This window comes from Sorex araneus, chromosome 7 (genome assembly GCF_027595985.1).
Source record: "Sorex araneus isolate mSorAra2 chromosome 7, mSorAra2.pri, whole genome shotgun sequence".
Lineage (NCBI taxonomy): Eukaryota > Metazoa > Chordata > Mammalia > Eulipotyphla > Soricidae > Sorex > Sorex araneus.
The window spans coordinates 58,397,422-58,418,455 of NC_073308.1; the positions used below are offsets into that span (position 1 = coordinate 58,397,422).

The following is a 21,034-nucleotide window of genomic DNA, read 5'->3' on the forward strand; positions in this document are numbered from 1 at the left end:
AAATGGGAATTCACTTGAAAGGAGACTGCCAACAGTGTAACTCATTTTTATTTTGATGACATGAAGTGTAGAGAGAGAAAAGAAGGAGAGAAATAGTAAAGGAGGGAAAGAAAATAATGCAAGTCTAGGCACTTTCAAATGCTTTTGCATGGTGATACAGTAACTTTTTCATTATGCTTAATGTGTTTTAGAATTTTTTCTTATGAACTGTATTTTTTTAATTAGAGGGGAAATTGTGCTATAAACACACATGCACATGCATACACAGGCATAAGCACACTCACACACTTAGGCCTGGTTAGCTGTATCATGCTCTTGTCTGGGGGAGATTCCTGATGGCCAGTCCCTGGCCAGTGGCCTGCTTGTCAAGGGCTCTAGGGTTTCTGGGGCAGAAACACATGCTCAAATTGTTTGTTTCTCTCTCACACAAAGCCCAGTGGCCCCAGTGAGATCCTGACAAGACAGCAGAGGGCCGCTGTTCAGGTTCTCCTGTTGCTAGAATCCTCATCTTTGACAGAGCTCATCTCCTTTGACAGAATGATTTTATTTTCAGTGCCTCAAATACTGACAGTCATAGAATGACTGCACTCCTTTATGGAATATAAAGTAATATAAGAGGAGATTAACACCTAAGGACAGTAGAGATAAGGGCCAGGAGGATGGCTCCACGGCTTGGAAGCCGGTCTCACATGCTGGGGGCAAAGGCAGCTGGGATAGAGAAGGGACCACTAAGTAAATGATGATTGGAGGGCTCGCTCAGGATGGGAGATGCGTGCTGAAAGTAGACTATGGACCAAACACAATGACCTCTTAGTACCTGTATTGCAAACCATAACACCTATAAGGAGAAAAAGAGTAAGGGAATGTGCCTGAATGTGCCAGGGGTACAAAGGGGTGGGATGGGGGGTGGCAAGAAGGATACTGGGAACATTGGTGGTGGAGAATGGGCACTGGTGGAGGGATAGCTACTCAATCATTGTATGACTGAAATATAACCTGAAACATGAAAGTTTTTAAGTCTATAACTGCATCTCACAGTGATTCAATTAAAAAAAAGTGATAGAGGCTTTAATGGAGTTGTGGGGATCAAAGGAGAAACCAAATGGGCAGCACCTGGACCCCATCCCCCGTATAACCAGAGCCATTCCAAATCTGCCCTTTTCTTATATTCAAATTTGAGGTAAGACTTTACCTGGAAAACTGACTTCTGAAATGCCAAGTGTCAGCCTTTACAGATGCCAGCCTCGTAATGTGGCTCTGATTATTATGGGAACAGAATGTCACCTCTGTACAGTGGAGGCCAGCCTGGAGGACTAGATCCTGCCCCATTTTGGGGGGATTTATTTATGCACACAGAGGAAGGCTGCCATCTTTAGACACAGCGTCAGAAATCAACTTCAAACATTCACCAGACAATGTGTTATGAACTCGTCTTCCCACGGAGTGGGGGATCCACGGAACTGGCATGTTGCCAAGGCACCTGGTACCAATTAGTCCTAGCCCTGGGTAAGTGGCTCTGCATAAGAGTACTCAAAAGTGAAGTCGTGCTATTTTGGGCTCTTTGCTTGAGTTTTATTGGGTGTTTTCTTTCCATATGAGGAAACGGTTCCTTGCTCCGTTCTCTGTGGTACATGCTCTTTTAAATGGTGATGTTTGTGCTTATACACCCACATTCGAGCCCCTTGGTAGTGGATATCTGCCTTGTAAAAGTACATCAAGCACGAGGGAGAATAGGTCAAACTTTATCAGAAAATGATAGTCCCAATGTAGAACTGTCAAAACTCTCTTACTCTTGGATTAGGAAGGAGTGGAAGGGAAGGGCGGGAAGAAGACAAGCAAGAAGAAAAACTACTTGGAAAGGAGATCAGAGATGGGAGGTTCCCTAACACCCGACAGCTTGACTTTCCATCCTGTCACAGACCAGCAGAATCTCCAATGCTCAATTCTATTCTGACTTGTTTTGTTACTACCACACTGACAAAAGTATACCAATGACAATAGATGGCAATGCTATTTAGCTTATTTGGAAATTCATATTCTTATGATCTCTGAACACACACACACACACACACACACACACACTGTGGAAAGCATCACACTAAATACTTGATCAAACCCCTCTGAAGTTTGATTCGCACATACTTAATAAACGTTTTTGACTCTTGGACAGTGAGAGCATGAATGCCTGAACATTTCATCATCATCAGGAGATTCAAAAAGAATTTTTTTTTAAATGGGGGCAGGGAAAGGGTTGTTTCTAGCAAGGTCAGTTGATGCTGCTTTCTACTTCTTTCCTTTCTTATTTCTCTCTTTCACATTTCTTAATAAGTCTGACAGTAAAGAACAATCAAAACTCAATGGCAGGGATTGGGGTGGCGTTGAGCTTGACCCTCAAGCTTCGCATTTAGACATCTCTCTCAAAGAACCTTTTGTATTAAATCACTTACTCATTATCAGAGATGCTCTCAGGGAACCCCCGTTTAGAGATTCATCAAAATGACAAAACTGAGACTCTCCAGGGCAGGAAACAGGTCACCAGACTCTGGAGACAGCTTGATCTGCTTGAGTCCTTAACAAATGCTCTCACGAAGCAAGCCTTTGTTCTCCTCTATTATGGTGGAAATGATTCAGCAAATGCTCCCCACCTTTCTCTCCATTCAATGCCACCCTTGACCCCTCACCCCCACCCTTTCACATTCGATCTTTTTGCTTCACTGGCCTTTCCGGATGAGGCAGGGTCTCACCAAATCAAGAATGCACCTTTTCAGAAGGGGTCAATTAGTCCTGGGGAGTAATGAGGACTCAGCTGCCCCCACTCCAGTTTGACCATTGATTTAAACACTATTCACGGGCTCCAGGGTGCAAGCAAGGCAATGCTTTGGGAACTGACAAGGGACTTTATCCCCCATTCCCATAACCCCATGCCAGTCACCCCAGAGAATCAGCCACCAGCCCTAGCTCCCTCCCACCCATCGACATAGTAACCAAAACAAGCCCCTTCTTGTGTGCACTTTCTGTAGCGTGTAATTGCCAGCCAGTGAAAGGGAAGAAAGGAAGGAAGATGCATGGAGAGTCTCAGTGGAATTAAGGTAACAAAGCTTCTCCATGCCTAGAGGCAAATTTTAGGGACCAGTTCAAGCCTTTAGGCTGGACCCTGTACCCAGAACTGCTCCATTCAGAACCCACAGTTACCTTCACCGCTGTCACTCTGCACATGGCCACCATGTGCTTCTAGAAACCCTGGACTTTAAGAATCAGAAGACCTTGAAGACTCTTGGAATCTCCCCCTTCTTGACATGACAATGGTCTCTTCAATCCCCCAAAAGTGGCTACCTGGGGGTAGAGAGACACTCCATAGTCCTCAGAATCATTCCACGTTGAACAAATAATTCAAGAGTTCTCATACTTGTCTGATTTTATCATCTCTGCCCGAAAATTAATGTCCCTAGTTCTTCCCACTGAGTATCTCATAGGACATGATTGGGAAGGATTTCCCTGTCTAGGGTCATGACAAAGTCAAGATCAGTCAGAAATTCAAGCTCAGCCACATCTGTGCAAGAGCCATCATTTTCCTCAACATGCCCTATCTGCGTGCAGTGGAACAGGATTAGAGATGTGTGAGCGAAGAGATAAGGAGCCAGGTAAAGGGTGTAGCCATGGTTAAAGTAGGTGTGGTTGGGGACTAGAATAAGATTGGCTACTGAGAAAGAACTTCAGTCTTAGAAAGAATGATTCAGATTTTGAACAAGTACCTGTTGGGAACTAATAGGCATTTTCCATCCATTCATACTTACAAAAAAGTAAGTCTTCATATCCACATTTTGCACTGAAAGCATGGAGTTTATGAGGATTAAATATTTGCTCAAGGTCATATAAATAATAAGCAGCAAATGACATTATATTCTAAAACTTCTAACAGGATCTTTTCTCCTAACTTATGATTTTTGCATTAGACAACCACTTGACAACACTTCCCATTTCCTTCTTTTATATCTATCCAGTAATTCCTGGTTGATCCGATTTTTCTGGGCTGAATTCACTAACTACCATAAACTTTTGTTCTATCCCAGTACTTCCGGGCTTGGAGAGCTTCCTGATCCCACAAACTTGTGTGAGTTTCTAGTTCTCCCCTCAGTGTTATATGGAGTCATATTTTTGAGCTCCTTCAAGAAAAAGAGTGAGTCTAGCCCCTGAGTCACTGAGTCCCTCTGTTTGTTCCCTGGCAAGATGTGTCAAATAATAACTCTCAGTGATCAAGGAAGAAAATCTGTTTTCCAGATTAGGCCTTCAAAAACATTACTTGAATTTTAAATTTCTCTACATCTTTCTTAGAGTTGTTCATATCCACCACCCCCACCACCTCGCTACTTTTTGTGTGTGATATACCCAAAGAATCTACTGATCCAGGAATTGCTAGAAATGATGAAAAAGAAAAATCAGCCAGTTGCTTAAAGGTTCATTTGTTGACTTTTGCTGTAGCTCATGCATAAATCATAGAGCTTGAGGCCAATCTCCTGAGGCCTCATTCAAACTTCCTTCTTGTAATACAATTCATTTAGTTAAAAGTCATTAAAAAGTCCACGTTTTTTACTAAATATGGACATTGCATTCTTACTGAAGAATCTTATTTTCACAAACTGAAGAGCATTTGTATCTTTTGCACCTTTATAAAGCACAACCTCTGCAAATTATAGCCTCCAAGTAAAGAACATCCAACATCTGTGAGCAATTAAAAAAAATCTTTTCTTAAATAGCTTAAAGTATATCAAAGAGAACAAATTTATAGCCTATGTTAATGTTCCTTTTATGTCTTGTTCTCTTCTGCTTTTTCCTTCCTAATATCTGTCATATTGCGATTTCCCCCAAAACATCTCCCATACATTTTATTCTGGACTTTCAATTCCAAAATCTTTCTCTAAAATGAGAGTAGAAAACCTTTCTTTTGCCAAAGGCCCTTTGTAAAGTTACAACATCATCTGTGGGCCATCCAGTACAGGGAAGCAAGTGCAAGCAGCTGTCAAGAAGTACCTGTGTTGTCCCACCATGTACATCCCACACCAAGAACACAGGATATCATCGGCTTTAGATGGCTCACAGTCAGACATTCCCCACTCCTGCTCTGAAAGCAGCTTGGCATGGATTGCCTTTTTCTCTTGAGTTTTTCTGGAAAGTCACAAGCATCTACTTTGCATTTAAGATTTCATACAGATACAATCTTACAGTGTGAGGACGTAAATAATAGAGGTAATCACTGACTAATGGTGAATAAAACTAATTGATAGATGTTTTCTTAGAATTTTTCTGTTTTAGTTGGCTGGCTTTTGGGTTTGGTTTGTTTGTTTTTGAGCTTGAAACAGTGAATAATGTTTTCAACCAAGAATAAATTGTGAATAATGTTAGCAACCAAGAACCACTTTTTAAAAATTTTTTTAATTGGATATCCGTATTGGATATCCGTGAGATAGACCATTTCAAAGCTGTTTATAATTGCGTTTCATTCATACAATCATTCAGCACCACCTCTCCACCAGTGTACATTGCCTACAACCAATGCTCTCCCCCCCCCCGTTTCCCCACCACCTTTCCCCAATGCCCTACCCCCACCCCCAGCCTCCCTGTATGAGAGGCACTTGACTTCTTGCTCTCTCTCTCTCTCCTTTTCATTTTGTGCATTTTGGCCAAGAACGATTTTAACAAAAATTTCTATAATAGCTATTTGAGTTCCAGTTTACTTGGGTCCTTGATATCACAGGCTATTATCAACAAAAAGAAGCACACAAAATGAAATAAAATTCTTCCTTAGGGACTAGGCTGATAGGACTTTTAAAAAAGATCAATTTCTTCATCACATAGACAGTAAGCTAGCTTTTAACTCTGTGAGTTACAAACAAAATATCATAGGAGTTTTGTTGGAAACTCATTTCTATACTTTTATTTCACTAAACATCTCATTTTGTAATCCTAGTTTCATGTGATGCTTGCTTAGTGGAAAACAATTTTTTTTGGTAAAGGATGATGATTTTTAATTGGTAGAGAAAAGAATTTTTGATCTGCTGAAGAAAACCGTGGACTCTTTCTCAATCGAAGATCTGGTTCTCAAAATATTTGTCTGACAATATCTCATGACATTCTCAGACATGTTTCTCAACATGTCTACTAAACTATCCAAACTAGAAAGTTGTATGGTTCAGCATCTATGGAAATCAGTGTGGAGATTTCTCCCAAAAAAGTAATAATAATGACATCTACTCTCAAACACAAAAACTTTTTTAATTCAAAAAAGCATGTACACACCTATATTCATAGCAACCCAAGAATATGTAAACATCACAAATGACCCATGAAAGGTGAAAGAATAATGAAATTATATATAGAAACACATACATACACATATGTAGTGAAATACTATGTAGCAGTAAGAAAAGATAAAATAATGCAATTTGTTGCAACTTGAATAGAAGAGGAAAGTATTATGTAAAGAAAAAAATCAGAGAAAAGACAAATATCGAATTATTTCATTCGTCAGTGATATATGGAAAAACAAGAGAATAATATTAAATGTCAACAAATTCTTGGCCCTGGACTACAGATCTGAAAATATCAAGCAAAGTGTGGGAGTGAGTAAGGAAATGAGGATATGGATGAGAAATAACATAAAAATGTTAGTGGAGGGGTTTAGACACTTAGATGGTGATGGTCATGTGTGGCAACTGTATACATAAAAACCATAAATATTAAAATTATTATAATTGTGACTTAAAATAAAATAATTAAAAATTTTAATAAATAAACTGAGTACCTTTATTAGCAGATCAAATATACTCCACTCGTTATCTGGTAGCAGTGCAAGAATTGGCATGACTTGAATTTAAAATGTCCTTAAGGTTTTTCTTAAAGAAACTAGCTTTTTCACACTGCTCTCTAAAGTATTTTGTCTGGTTTTATGTAAAATCAATAGATTTGGTTATTGAAGTAAATAACTTCCTCAAGGGAAACTTCCAACTAAGAAGATCACATCATCTCCTAGTTCTACACGTGATCTCCATGACTAATATAAAGGATGGGCTATGTAAGGATGGACTATGTATTCTGATCTGAAGCCACACACAGATTCTGGGTCAGTTTCATGACCCTAACATGCTTAGCCAACAAAGGCACTTTTGAAAATAATGTTTACTACTCAAGTGTATTGATTTCCAGCGAACTCAATATGAGTGCCCCTCATGGTCAGTCAAGTGACCACCAGATTCATGAAACATAGAGAAAGAAACTCAATACCCCAAAAGACAAAACAGAGGCCAGCAGGGTCAGTAGAAAACACATCAATAAAACTCAATCTAAAAATCCCAAGATTTCTTTCAGAGCTGGAAGACAACATGGCCTCCTTGTACACAAATAATAAGAACAGGGTGTTATTTCTTTATGAAAGAAGGAAAAGAAAGAAAGAAAGAAAGAAAGAAAGAAAGAAAGAAAGAAAGGAAGGAAGGAAGGAAGGAAGGAAGGAAGGAAGGAAGGAAGGAAGGAAGGAAGGAAGGAAGGAAGGAAGGAAGGAAGGAAGGAAGAAAGAGAGGGAGAGAAAGAAAGAAAGAAAGAAAGAAAGAAAGAAAGAAAGAAAGAAAGAAAGAAAGAAAGAAAGAAAGAAAGAAAGAAAGAAAGAAAGAAAGAAAGAAAGAAAGAAAGAAAGAAAGAAAGGGAGAAGAAGAAAGAAAGAAAGAAAGAAAGAAAGAAAGAAAGAAAGAAAGAAAGAAAGAAAGAAAGAAAGAAAGAAAGAAAGAAAGAAAGAAAGAAAGAAAGAAAGAAAGAAAGAAAGAAAGAAAGAAAGAGAGAAAGAAAGAGAAGGAGGGAGGGAAGAAGGAAGGAAGGAAGGAAGGAAGGAAGGAAGGAAGGAAGGAAGGAAGGAAGGAAGGAAGGAAGGAAGGAAGGAAGGAAGGAAGGAAGGAAGGAAGGAAGGAAGGAAGAAAAGCTTTCAGACCAAAGGTAAAAGTCATGGAAACTAAACAAACTGAGAAATAAACATGAAGGTAAGCAAAATTGAAAATTTTTAAAAGAAATGGGGAAAATATACAGAATAGAAATAGGAGAGAAGAGACTTTTAAAAATGGAGCATCATGAGTGAAATGTGTGAGAGAGAGAGGAGGGAAAGACACAGAATGATTGCACTCATTTGTGGGATACAAAAAAAAACCACAATAGAGACTAATAACCAAGGTCAATAGAAACAGGAGCCAGGGGGACTGATCCACAGTTGGAAACCTGCCATAAGTGGTGGGGGTAGAATGCAGTTAGAATAGAGAAAGGACCACCACAACAAGGATAGTTGGAAATTATCACTCTGGATAAGAATTGAATGCTGAAAGTGGGTAAAGGGAAAAATAAGATAGCCTTCCAGTACCTACGTGCAAACCATAATGCCAATAGGAGAGAGAGAGAAAAAGAGAGAGAGAGAGAGAGAAGAAAAATGCCTGCCATAGAGACAGGCAAGAATGGGGGTGGAGGTAGGGGTGAGGGGGTGGTAGGAGGGAAACTGAGGACCTTGGTGGTAGGAAATGTACACTGATGAATGGACAGGTGTTGGAACATTATATGATTGAAACCCAATTATGAACAGCTTTGTAACTATATTTCATGGTGATTCAATTTTAAAAAATTGTTTACAGAGCATTAAAAAAAGAAAGCAGATCATCAATCAGGTCTGACCTCTGACTAACAGGAGTTGCAAAAAGATCACCAAATAAACAGATGGAGGTAAAAACAGAAAACAAAAACAGATAATGTGGGAAACTTTCCCAGACTAAAGGCCATGAGTTTCCAAAATGAAATGGTCCACAAAGGACAATGAATGAAAAACAAGCCACACCAAGATAAATCACTGTAACATTTCTAAATATTGGTAATAAAGAAGAATTCCTAAGCAATTCCACACAGAAAAAGCAGAACCTGTGACAAGGGCCAGGAATCAGCATGGCATGGCATTTTCCAAAGCAACCTGGAATCTAGATGCTGCAATAATACTATCAATATTGAAATTTAGAAATAATTTTTAATCTAGGAAAATTAGGTAAGTATGGAGGTAAGTATGGATGTGCCTTATAATAGAGCTGCACTTCACCTTTCACAAGGAAAGCCAAAGATTAAAGGTGTCATTGAATTCTTTAGAAATCCAGAGCCAAACACCAAAAAATAAAGTTAAAAAAAAGTCAAAGCAGCTCTCTAGGGAGAATATAATGTGATGGAAAGCAGGGAATTACACTTTTATTTTAAGTCAGATGCTGGAGCGATAGCACAGCGGGTAGGGCGTTTGCCTTGCATGCAGCCGACCCTAGTTCGATTCTTCCATCCCTCTCAGAGAGCCCGGCAAGCTACCGAGAGTATCCCGCCCTCAGGGCAGAGCCTGGCAAGCTCCCCATGGTGTATTCAATATGCCAGAAACAGTAACAACAAATCTCACAATGGAGACGTTACTGGTGCCTGCTCAAGCAAACCGATGAGCAACGGTAGGACAGTGCTCCAGTGCTCCAGTGCTCCTATTCAATTATTTTCCGTTATGGACGTATATTATAGACAATCCTAACAGGGAAACAGGACATCTAGATTTTATTGAAAAACTCAAGTTTTGTTGTGTTGAACATTAAAACATTAAAGAGGCCGAAGGGATGGTACCGGGTGTAAAGGTACACGCATCCCTGGGGGTCTCAGCGTCCCCGAGGTCAGCAAGGTACAGCCAGGAAGCCCCAAGGGGTGGCCCGAGTAGATCCTCACACTGAACCCAGGGCCCAGGGGCCCCTGAACACCACTTGAACCCCCCCAACAAATGAATCAATTAATTAATGAAATTAAAACACTAAAGGGGAGGGAAAGGCAGAGGGGTGTGGTACAGCCTTTGCCTTGCGCTTCTGAGACACTGCAATAAAGGGGTGGGGACACTCAGGTTCCCCCCCCCCCATCTACTCCTGACCTGTCTGCACCACACTGTGTCTCTGGGCCACAGGAACGCTTTGAAGGTGGAGCCGTGGCCCTAATTGATCCCCTCTACTTGCCAAGTACCACGGTGGGAAACTGCCACCCCAAGCCTGGGACTCGTCCACAACATCTAAAGCAGCCGGTCAGCTCAGTCTCCAGCCACACCGGAATCTGCTCTAGGAACCAGGTTTTCATTTTTCTCTCCTGACCAAAAAAAAAAAAGGCACCTTTTCCTTCACAGCAACAGGAATGTCAGTCCCTAATACGAGAGAGACAAAACGGTGGAAACAATGTTGGAACCCACGGGACTTTTGAAAATGTCATTAAGCAACTGTGAAATCAGAGAGATAAAAATCTGATGGCCCGAGGGGGAACCGCGGTGCCCCCAGTGCAGCCCCCTCACCCTGAGTCACGGAGAGACCAGTTTCCATTCTGCAGCTCCAGGAAGCAGGGGGTACGCAGCTAATGCATGTCTCCTGCCCAGAGCTGGAAAACACAGAGCAAGCGATTTCTCCAACATGTGAAGTCGAACCTGCAGGAGACGGAGAGAGGATAATGCATGGAAACCCGCGTTCTGGGACAGGGCTGCGAGGCAGGGAGGCTCCTCAAAGAATCTCGGAGAAGTGAGTCCATTCTCACGACTTCGACTTGCGGATTCCACGCGTCCGTGTGGGAGGCAGAATTAGAGTTTAATTCGGTTGGGGCTTTGGGAGTGGGGGTGGGGGTGGGGGAGCCCCACCAGAATCGACTTGAAATTATTCCCAGGGGAGACCGTACAGGCTGTAGAGACGAGCTGCTGGCGTGCAGCGGGCGCAGGGTACAACGGGAGATCTCAAAAGCACCTTTTTTGACTAAGCACCGTAGGGCCGTGGTAACCGTCCCAGAATCTGTGTGCGGCTTCAGATCAGAATGCATCGTCCATCCTTTATATTAGTCACAGAGGTCATGTGTAGAACTAGGAGATGGTGGGAGAAAATCCAGAAGAGTGTGGTTGATTAGAGCAGGAAGGGAAAGTACTGATTTTCCCAAGTTCCAAGAAACAGAATGCAGGGGTGGGAACTCAGGAAATATTTCTATGGAAACTTACATGTGAGGCTGTTGGTCCAGCTTCTCTGGTCAGCGCTTCTACTTCATGGCTTTCTAGATTTCCTGATCCCTGGCTCAAAGGAATTCCAGAAAGCCACAGCCTTCCCATTAGGCCCTCTGTAACATCCCATTTCTAGTCTCTTCTTTTATTTCTCTCTCTCTCTTTTGGGTCACACCGGCAATGCACAGGGGTTACTCCTGGCTCTGCTCTCAGGGATTACTCCTGGCAGTGCTCAGGAGACCATATAGGATGCTTGGAATTAAACCAGGGTCAGCCGCATGCAAAGCAAATGCCCTACCCGCTGTGCTATTGCTCCAGCCCCTCCAGTCTCTTCTTACAAATCACAAAGCTATAGAAAATTGCAAGAGTTGAGAAGGTCTCTGTGGGGCCTGAGTGATAGCACAGCGGGTAGGGTGTTTGCCTTGCACATGGTAGCTCCACCTGGGTTCAATCCCCAGCACCCCCTATGGTCCCCTGAGCACTGCCAGGAGTAATTCCTGAGTGCCGAGCCAGGAGTAACCCCTGAGCATCACCGGGTGTGACCCAAAAAAGTAAAATGATAATAATAATAATAATAATTAATAATGCAGAGGGTTTGTGTTTCTAACCTGGACAATAAACGAATGGGATGCATCTGTTATAACATCAGGTAACATCTTGGATGTGCCAGGGGCCAGTTTTGCAACTTGAGAAAATCAGTATGTACGCTTCCTGCTTTAAACAACCACCAATTCTTCTGAATTTTCTTCCACCATCTCATAGTTCTACACATGATCTATGCATCCTGATCTGAACCCACATACATTCACCCATCACCCATCTGTGCTATACACCCTTTAAATAGGTGCCAACAGATATCACCCCACAAAAGTACACTCCTCTTAAATCATTCTCAGCATGGAATTCTCTCCATAACAGCTCCAGAAAGGAAAGTATCGGATGAAGTGAGGGGGAGAGGGAAGCATGGAACACATACCGATTCAAAGACCAGGGGACTAACAGCAAAACACACTCCAGACAAAGCAAGAAGACATTAAAATTAAGGGAGAGAAGCTAGTGGGATGTAAGGTCTGTGGACTAGCAAGGGCCTGGACCTCTGTGAAGCCATTGGAAGCTGTTGAATGGGAAAGTGGCCTAGAACTCTGGCTTCCAGATAGAGAAGAATTAAGACACAAGCAAAGGCTGCAAGACCAGTGTGATGGTCACTGATATCATTTGGTAAAAGTGCTTATCATCATCATCATCATCGTCATCATCATCATCATCATCATCATCATCATCCCATTGATTGTCGAATTTCTCGAGCTATCTCAGTAACGTCTCCATTCATCCTAGCCCTGAAATTTTAGAAGCCTCTCTTTACTCGTCTTTCCCAACAATGCCACATTGGAGACTCTTTCAGGGTCAGGGGAATGAGACCCATCATTGTTACTGGTTTTGGCATATGAATACACCATGGGAGTTTGCGAGGCTCTCCCATGTGGGCAGGAAACTCTCAGTTAGCTAGCCAGGTTCTCCTAGAGGGAGCTTGGTTTTAAGTGTCTGGGTGTGGGCCGTTGGTGCTTATAAAAAAAAACTGCTTATAACTTGAATAAAGGCAACAGTGGCAGTAAAACAATGATAGTAATGGAGTTGATGAGAGGTAATGAAATTCTAGATCCATAATAAAGGTAGAGTCAATAGCATTATCCAATATACTGGATATGTGGCACAAGATATAGAGAGGCGTTCATTTCAGGTCTAAAAACATTTTTAATGTAGCCTAAGATGTAATACAAGAGGTAAGGGACTTGCTTTGCATGCCACTAAGTCTAATTCAAAACCTCAGAACCACAAAATGTCCTTTGAGTACTGCCAGGGGTTACTCGCGAGCTAATAACAACAAATGAGCACTGCCAAATCTGACCCTAAAACAAAAAAAAAAATCAAACATACTTTTTCAACGATCATATTACATACTGAGTTTTAAAATACTGGACAGTATTTAAAGAAAAATCAGATATATATATATATACATATATATATGGGGGTGGGTATGCATATACGTGTATACACACATATAATATGTATGTGGGACTCTGCACCAGGCTGTTTTCACTCAGGGCGCCCCAGAGGGGGACAGGTGAGAGCCCTCCCCACCCCAAGGGACCCAGCAGCCAACCTCCACTACCCAACCACTGCCACGCTCCAGGCCACTTTCCAGACCACTTTTTGTGCAAAGCTGCCACACAAAACACATTATAAGACATTTCCTATCCATTTTCCATAATTACTATACCATATTTGATGGAGTTCAGACAGTAGGCAACAAATCAGACACACACACACACACACACACACACACACATATAGTATATACCTCTTGGAGAGCCCAGCAAGCTACCTAGTGTATCCCGCCTGCATGGGCAGAGCCTGGCAAGCTACCTGTGGCATATTCGATATGCCAAAAAACAGTAACAATAGGTCTCATTCCCCTGACCCTGAAATATCCTCCAATTATTGGGAAAGATGAGTAAGGAGAGGCTGCTAAAATCTCAGGACTGGGAGGAATAGAGACATTACTTGCGCCCACTCGAGTAAATCAATGAACAATGAGATGAGATGATACAGTGATACAGTGATGCTGATCATGGCTTATAAGACAATGTTTCCATGCTCTGGGTCACTTATTGTTGCAACTGCTATACATTTATTGTTACTCATTTAGCTATCACAATAACCCTTTGAAAATGTTCATTATTACTTCATATGAAAATAGAGCTTATTTTATTATTGTTTTGCAGTACTTAAAGTAACATGTAATGAGTTTCAATTTCTGGTCTTGATGTACAAAGCTATTACACCTCCACCTGCCATCAAAGATCCTCCATCATTTAAATTGCTATTTTTTACTTTTAGATCAACTCAAATGTTCTAATTTCTTTGCAACAGATAAAGTGCATGCATGGAAAGTAATCACAGTGATAAAACAGGGTTGTGCTGACATATTTTAGAACCTGGTGACAACCTAGCATTGTACAGTCTAGATCACTGGTGAGATTGTTTCAGAGATGGTCTTTGAGTTCATCAGACTTTAAACCTAATTTCCCATCAAGTCAAGAACAATCGCCCAAGTTATTTGCAGCCCCAATACCCCTTTTGCAATTCTCCCTACATTTTTAGAAACACTTGAATATATATGAAACAAATACACATAAAAGGGATAACTTAAATCCATCCAATTTATGGCAAATTAAATACTGTGAACAATTTTACTTAAGAGCTCTTATGACATTATTTTCAACGCATCCTAACTTTCTCCCTAGTGAGTTTCCCACACCCAGCTAAGAGTCTTTGCTCAAGATGATCATGCAGGCCAGGAAGGTGCCTCATGGCAAAAGAGCAAATTCTTCGCTTAAATTCAATCCATGATTCACTGAGTACCACGGGGAGTGGCAGAAAATAAAAATTATGATGTAAATTAGATTGTAAGATGACACTAATTCTTTTCTCAACATTTTCTAACTAAAAGTTCTCATTTAGTTTGACTTTTCTCTTTAGTCACTAGTATTTAATTGCAAATCAAATTTTGTTCAATGATTTCCTTCATTGTCAATGCATGGTATAAGACAGAGCATATAGCTGTGATTATAATTCCCTCCTATAATTTGGGGAAGGGCACTTGTGATTTACAACAGTGGCATTCTGTTGAGAATTGTACAATGCTACCTACCATGAGAATAAGTGCTTAGAGTTCTGGTGTGATCTGATACTTCCAGGGCTCATGGGTAAAAGACAAACCAATCAACTCCAATTTTCAATAGAAAATCGGATTGAGACCTCAGCACACTCGGCTGCTCCATTCATGCTTCACAAGCTCCCTGGTGCTGAAAACACCACCACAGACAGTCACCTTCAATTACTGTGACTCCAAAATAAATATTGATTCTTATTTACTCTTGTGAATGTTCGGGAGGAGTCCCATCATAACATGAGTCTTATTAAAAGAAATTGGACATGCTTGGCAGCCTCTAGAGTCTCCTGAGTCATGAACCCTGGAAGTTGAGAGGAATCTGAGATTTCAATGCCCAACTGTGTTGGTAAATAAGAGAGGAAAAAGATGGTGGGAGAAACTGAGTGATTTGCCCAGGGCCACACCGCCATAAAGACCCCAAGGCCTTATGCTGAGGTTGGCTTGGTGCTCTTGCTATTCCCTAGACTACACAATCCCCTTCCAGAGCCACTGCTGTTGGATCTGTCAGATCCCCATGGTCCCAGAATAGGACTTAGAAAAACCCCCCACAGCTGCACCAAAGGCTTTTTGTCTTAGATCCGTGGCATCTGGAAAAGAATAAAACCCAGGCAGGGAGCAACACCAAGCTGGGCACTGTGGGAGTATTTTGCCCTCCCCTAAATTCCAACCCAGACATTATGAAGGGAAATTTGGGAAGGAGACAGGAAAGAGAGGAAGCCGGGGGTGGGTATTGGAGACAGAAAGGAAAGAGGGAGGGAGAGGGAAGGAGGAGAGATGAGGGGAAGAAAGAAGAGGGAAGGAAGAGGAGAGGAGAAGGGAGGGGAGGAAGAGTTTAAAACACAAACATGCTCATAATGTGTAGAAAGTTTAATGTGATGTCAAGGAATAACAGGTGGGATGCCATTAAGAATCCCACCATCTTCTTAAAGCCACTTGCCATAGTAGTGTTCTGAGAACATCTACTCTATGCCTGTTTCCTCAAGTTCTCCATGAGCTAATTCAAATCACCACTCTTTCTTCACTCCGCCTCCTCTTGTATCTCAGCCCTACTTCCTTTAGCAGATCCGCTCATCACAGAGCACTGAGATTGCATTGCAGTCAAGAGCCAAAAAGCTTATGATTGGAATCGTTTAAAAAATTAGAAGCTGGCAAGGCCTCTCGGCTCAGCAATAATCACGAGCAACATGCCTCGCAAGTACATTTAGGTGTGGAAATGCACTGGAGACTTGATGCCAAGTGTGGAGAACAGCATTTGCCTGCCTGTTACTATTTTTCTCATGTAACTAACCACTGACTTTCATATACACACTAGGGTACTATCAACAGGCTGGCTTTACCTCCTGAAATGCCTTACCCTCGGGTCTGATGACAAGCGTGACAATTCCCAGGTAGTCACTCTTTCCAAAGACTCGCAAAGCGGTGACAGGTTAGACTGCCTTGTCAGCTGTGTTGCCGGCTGGGGGGCTCCAGCCAAGACCAGCCCATCTGTCTGTGGGGTGCATCTCAAAATCGTTCCTGCTGGCTCGGATTCTTGATTTGCTGTCCCTGGGAGATACTGATTTGGTTGGAATCCATACAAGATGCTAATATGTCACATGGAAATCAATGCACAGAGGAAAACCGCCCCTCTCCTAAAGAATGGGAGAATTTTTTTTCAAGAAAATCTGTGGATTCTGATCCTGAGAGATCTGTCGACTGGGACTCCTGAACAGATTCTTTACCTGGAGAGTAGCACAGGAAGCGAGGCTATTTCTGCAATCAACTCGGGCGTCAGCGTTCTATTATCTGCTGTTGGAAAGAAAGAAGCTCTCTAGAGGAAAGATGTCTCTTTAGAGTTCCAAACAAACAGCCTGGAGAATTTACAAGAGACCCTTGGAAGCCAAAGCAATCTTTTCCTAACGATAAGTCAGACGCCAGCCTGAGCCACAGGAAAAAGAGTGCTCAACTGGATGTTTGAATGAATATCTGCAAAGTTTTTGCAGAGGCAATAACATTTAAATGTACATTTCTGTGTTATCTTTCTCCTGGCAAGTACCAAGTACTTGACGCATGTGTGACCAAGAACTTAGTTTCCTTCCCCAAATGTATTCAGATTATGTCTAAGACCAGGACATAACATACAGCCAACCTCATCCCCGACAGGATCCAGAAAGTATCAGTTGGCCAGATACAGATTGTATTAATGTAACCTAAGCCTTAATATCTGTTCACTGGGACGGCTCTTTCATTGGTTTGGAATCCTGATCTTAATGACTTCTGAAGCTCTACGCTCTACAGTCAGCTAACTTTATGACTCTACAGCCATTGCTGGCAAAGTTACCGGGTATGGCACGTAACCCATCTGAGCCCCAATTTTCCAAATAGTCTCTAGAAAGGATTGCTGAAATAAAAGGCCATTGCAAAAAAAAAAAAACAGAATGGAATCTATCCTTCTGAGTTCATGTAGGGAATTTTATAGCAAATGACTGTTGGAAAAGATTTACCTTCTTTGAAGCAATCTCAAGCCATTAAAGCGTGGTGACTTTAAATGGATGGAGAGTAGTTGACTTATTCAGTGTTTATTAATTTTGCCATGAACAGGAGTAGACTTGATTCAAATCTATGTATCTGAAAACCCAAAAGCAAAATGATAGTCATTTACAAAAGGATCCTGAATTGCACAACCATCTGAGAAGTGTCTGCTACGGACCAAGCGCTATTATAAATGCTGTGCCAATTTTAAGTCATTTAATCCTCGGGCTGTGTGCGTATCTCTGGAGATGCTGTGAGTTGAAGTGATTTGCCAAGAGCTGAAGCAGAGGGATCCACCCATCTTTGCAGCAAGACTTGCTGGCTCCCTGCTCGCTGCTTCTCCTCCTCTGCAGGGCTGCTGTGGTGGAATGCTGAATTGACTTAGGACAAATGCAAATGATTTTATATGTTTTTACAGATTTTTAGTCTCACTTTAAAACTAAAGTACATTAGCTTAGTACAGAGTCGTAGCTAGGTTTTGACAGCTGTTTCTTATGGATTTTGAAGAAGCATGTATTTGTCATGTGTCTCTCAGTAAAAGAAAGATGTCTGAGTATTATAAAACAGAGAAATTGGGGGTAGAGAGGCCTTGAGGACTGCCCACAAAGAATGGGAGATAAATCCCAAAGCTCACTCTCTTGGGGATGGGGAGATAGTACGCTGTGTCGGGCCCTTGTCTTATACCTGGCTTACCTGGGTTTGATTCCTGGCATCCCTTATGGTCCCCCATGTGGTCCTCGGGGGGCCACCAGTAGTAATTCCTTAGTGCAGAGCCAGGAATAATCTTTGAGCATTGCCAGGTGTGGCCCCCAAACCGAAACAAACAAAAACCAAAAGCACCCCAAAGCTCACACTCTTATTCGCCCTAGCTGTCAGCTCTCACTGCCTTTATTGACCATATTCTTCTCTCTGAGTTTATTTGTTTGTTTGGTTTTGGTTTTGGTTTCTGAGGTATGGCCATGCCTGGTTATGCTCAGGGCTTAGCCCTAGCTGACTCCACACACTTTCTCTCTCTCTCAACTCATCCTTTCATCCTTTTTCCATCTCTTTCTCCTACCCTATCTCCCTCATTTCCCTTCTCCTTTGTCCCTTTATCTTTCTCTTTCTTCTCTTCTCTTATCTATCCCTCTCTTTCCCTCTCCATCTGTCTCTCCCTCCCTCTCCTTCTCCATCTCTTTCTCTATCTCCCTCTCCCTTTCTCCTTTTCCTCTTCTTCTCCCTCCCCAGACCTGCCCGCACCCTCTCTCTGAGGTGGGTGGGTGTGTCAAGGACAAAGCAGAGAAGCTCCTGTTTACCTGATTCCAAATTAGGACTCTAAGTTCAAGTGAGGGTTTTCTGCAATCAGTTCCTCTTGCCCCTCAAACTCTCTGACCCAAGCTCTTTCTGGATTGTTTTGGGCCAGTCAGAAGCTACTCCACTGTCAGTGGCTGGAATCTGGACTGAGAAACTGTTTCATTGTCACTCATTTGCCTAGCTAGTTAAGTAAAGTAACTGGTTTTATATAGAAAGAGCAGTGAGATAGATAGATAGAGAGAGAGAGAGAGAGAGAGAGAGAGAAAGAAAGAAAGGAAGAGAAGTTTTTGACAAAGAAGTAGGTGGAGTTGGGGGAGGGCGCCCCCCCCATGAGGGGTGTTGAGCATTATGTGATAAAACCCAATCATGAAAAACCTTGCTCATGATTAAACTGTGTATCTCACTGTTTTTCAATTTTTTTTTCTTTTTGGATCACACCCAGCGATGCACAGGGGTCACTCCTGGCTCATGCACTCAGGAATTACTCCTGGCAATGCTCAGGGGACCATATGGGATGCTGGGATTTGAACCCTGGTCGGCCACGTGCAAGGCAAACACCCTACCCGCTGTGCTATCACTCCAGCCCCCTGTTTTTCAATTTTTAAAAAATTTAAGAGAGAGGCTTCCTGCGGCAGAGCCCAGGCAAAGGGCGACAGACGCCATGTCCGGCCGCGAAGGTGGAAAAAAAAAAGCCCCTGAAGTAGCCCACGAAACAGGCCAAGGAAATGGATGAGGAAGGTAAGGCATTCCAGCAGAAACAGAAAGAGGAGCAGAAGAAACTCAGGAACTAAAAGCCAAGGCCGCGGGGAAGGGCCCCCTGGCCACTGGTGGAATTAAGAGATCTGGCAAAAGTAAGTTGTTTCTTATGCTGGAGATAATGGTGATCTTTAATTCTATTAATGGTAAAACATCTGGATTCCCTGTGTATCCTCGGTTGCCAGCAGTACCTAGAATGAAGTGTTTTGGAACCTGTTGTACATTTAAGAATAAACTTCCTTAAAAAAATATTTTAAAAAGAAAAACAGAAAGAATTCATAAGGCTTCTTGTTCTCTGGTTCTCAGCTATTTTTACTGTAGCTGTGAAATCAGTAAACCTAGCCCATAGCCATGCCAAAGGGTACTTTTCTCAAGTGTCTGGTCTAGCCCTTATCCTGTACCATCTGAAATTAAACCAACTCATTTGGAAAAAAAATTAAGAGAGAGAGAGAGAAAGTCTCCAGTGGCAAGAAAATGACAGTTTCTGTTTTTCAATTAAAAGAAGTTTTGCATTCTGGGGGTCTTTACTATCATTTAGCTGGGCCTTTGTTCCTGCTAAATCTTTCTTTAATGAACTTCTTGGGGGACCTAGTTTTAGGCATTTAGCCAGGGGTTGGGCAGAGCAGTTCTCAAACCTATCTTATTTCAAAGTCTTCCTGAAATTTCCAAGAGTTTCCCTGCCCCATCTGCTTGATTGCCACCTGTCTGTGTGCTTGTCTGAATTAGAATATGGACAAATGGGAGCAGGCTGTTGGGTTTCAAGAACAGATGCCTAAAGCCAAACACCAGATACCACACACTTTGCAGAGCATAATTCCCCAGCGTCAATGTCTGAATTCTGTACGGCTATCCTCATTGTCCAGTGAGGAAAGAGAGGGACAGGCAGATTTGTTCTTTTACGTAAAAGCTAGCAAGTACCAAAGGCACTATCTGTACCACATGGAACTATCTTCAAAGTCTATCACTCTCACTCTTTCCCTGCCATCTCCTTGCTCTTCTGGTCCAGGGGCTTTACCCCATCTGGGTCTAATGTAAGAAAGTATAACAAAAATTAATAAAGGCTGCAGATCCATTGAGTGGATAGGTCAATATTACAGTGGAATATTATACAGCTGCATAAAGGATAGGTGCTGCATGCATTACAGCAACATAAATGAACCCTGTGGCTTTTGTGTGGAAAAAATCGTATCAGACCCAAAAAGTCAACTACTGTATGATTCACCATATGGGGAAATCTTTTTTATGGGGAAATCTTAAAAAAAAAAAAAGTTGAACTTGTAGAAACAAAGACTAAAATGATAGCTACCAGCACTCAGAGGGTGAAGGAAATGGGGAGATGTTAGTTACAAGACACAGAGTTCCAGTTATAAGATGAATAAAGAGACTTAGGGATGGTTCTGTGGCAAAATCTGCCATACAAGAGGTCATGAGTTTGATCTCCTGGGGCTGCCCACATATATCAAACACCATCTCAGCATCTCTGTTACTTAGGAACCCCAACATCACAAGAGACTGTGCAGTCTGGAGCTTAGCAGCCAGGTGTGTGTAAGACGGCAAGTCATGACCACAAAGGAAGAGGAAAATAAATCAATAATCTAATAATGATTTTAGAAGCTAATGTCTAGCATGGTGACCACAGTTTACAACACTGTGTATACTTGAAAGTCACTAAGACCAATAACAGTTTTGTAAAC

The 21,034-nt window shown here is 42.0% G+C and overlaps 1 pseudogene; it reads left to right on the forward strand.

Moving 5' to 3' along the window:
• Positions 1-19,245: 19,245 nt before the first annotated feature.
• LOC129406458 (translation machinery-associated protein 7-like) overlaps positions 19,246-21,034 on the forward strand; it is a 115,011-nt pseudogene continuing 113,222 nt past the window's right edge.